We start from the raw sequence: 1749 nt of genomic DNA on the forward strand, positions 1-1749 counted from the left end.
TATTATTATTATTATTATTATTATTATCATCATCATCACATAATTATTTGTACTATGTAACTTTAAACACACTAGTATTGTTATATCACATCACTATTATTATATGTCATCATATTTATTATTGTACTATTTATTTACATACTTTTAAATATTATTATTATTATTATTATTATTAGTATTATTTATTTCATATAATGTAAACTATAAATACCCTATGTTGGCAAAAACTCTACACTACACTTCACTTCAAAAAATATTTGTAACAAACAACTTTGTTACAAAAACAAATGTCAAATTCATCTCAAACAATTTCGAGTTCAGATTCCGATGAGGATGATGTGATTTCTTTCAATTTGTGGATGCAATTTCAGCGTATTCAAGATGTTATCACTAACCACGAAGAGGAATATCAATCACGCCGAAGAATATACATTGAGAGAAATCGTGAAGAAGGTCACAATTTTTTGTTCAACGATTATTTTTCTGAAAATCCTGTCTATACAGATTTTCAATTTCGTCGTAGATTTCGAATAAGGAGGCATGTCTTTATGCGCATTGTAGATCGTCTAACAACAGAAAATGAGTTCTTCCAACAACGTCGAGATGCAACGGGAATGCTTGGTTTATCGCCATTACAAAAATGCACGGCTGCTTTGCGTGTGTTGGCTTTTGGTGTAGCTGCTGATGTTGTAGATGACTATATCCGTATTGGAGAGAGTACAACAAGAACGTGTGTAAAAAAGTTTGTTGAAGGAGTCATTTCAATATTTGGTGAGGAATATTTAAGCAGGCCAAATGCAACAGATCTACAACGATTGTTGTATGTTGCAGAAGAACGTGGTTTTCCAAGAATGATGGGAAGTATTGATTGTATGCACTAGGAATGGAAAAATTGTCCAACTACTTGGAAAGGCCAATTTTCACGTGGAGATCATGGCAAACCAACTATCGTATTAGAAGCCGTGGCATCGTATGATCTATGGATTTGGCATTCCTTTTTCGGAGCACCAGGTACATGCAATGATATTAATGTACTTGATCAATCTCCGATTTTTAATGACTTGTTGAATGGTAGAAGTCCAGAAGTAAGTTTTATTGTCAATAATCACCAATATAATATGGGGTATTATCTTACGGATGGAATATATCCTCCATGGGCGACATTTATCCAATCTATTCGTCTGCCTCAAGGACCTAAGATGCAATTATTTGCACAACATCAAGAAGCTGCTCGAAAGGATGTAGAACGTGCTTTCGGTGTTTTGCAAGCTCGATTCGCTATTATTCGATGTCCGTCACTCATTTGGGATAATGATTTGATTGGTAAGATAATGAAAACATGTATCATTTTGCATAATATGATAGTTGAAGATGAAAGAGATATATATCTACATTATTATGATATATCCCAATTCGAACAAGTGGAGACCGAGAATTTAAGCGGTTCAAGTCAGGCATATTCTGCAGATAGACATGCTGGAATGATTGAGTTTCTAAGAAATAGAATGCGATTTTGAGACAGAGGAGCACATCAACAACTCAAAGCAGATTTGATTGAAAACATATGGCAAAAATTTGGTTCGATGATTAATTAAGTTATTTTTTCTTATTTTAATTTTAAATATTTCTATTGTAATTGCAATGTAATGTAATATAATGTAATTTTTTCTTCAAAAATTTAATTATTATTTTTATATTTTATTTTTTTAATTAACCAATAATAATTATAACAATAAAAATACAAATTTG

At 31.6% G+C, this 1749-nt stretch overlaps 1 pseudogene; it reads left to right on the forward strand.

Moving 5' to 3' along the window:
- The first annotated feature begins 287 nt into the window (after nt 1-287).
- LOC127240958 (uncharacterized) lies at nt 288-1517 on the forward strand (annotated as a pseudogene).
- Nucleotides 1518-1749: the final 232 nt, after the last annotated feature.

Source organism: Andrographis paniculata, unplaced genomic scaffold (genome assembly GCF_009805555.1).
Source record: "Andrographis paniculata isolate CXL003 unplaced genomic scaffold, ASM980555v1 Contig80END, whole genome shotgun sequence".
In the NCBI taxonomy this organism is placed as follows: domain Eukaryota; kingdom Viridiplantae; phylum Streptophyta; class Magnoliopsida; order Lamiales; family Acanthaceae; genus Andrographis; species Andrographis paniculata.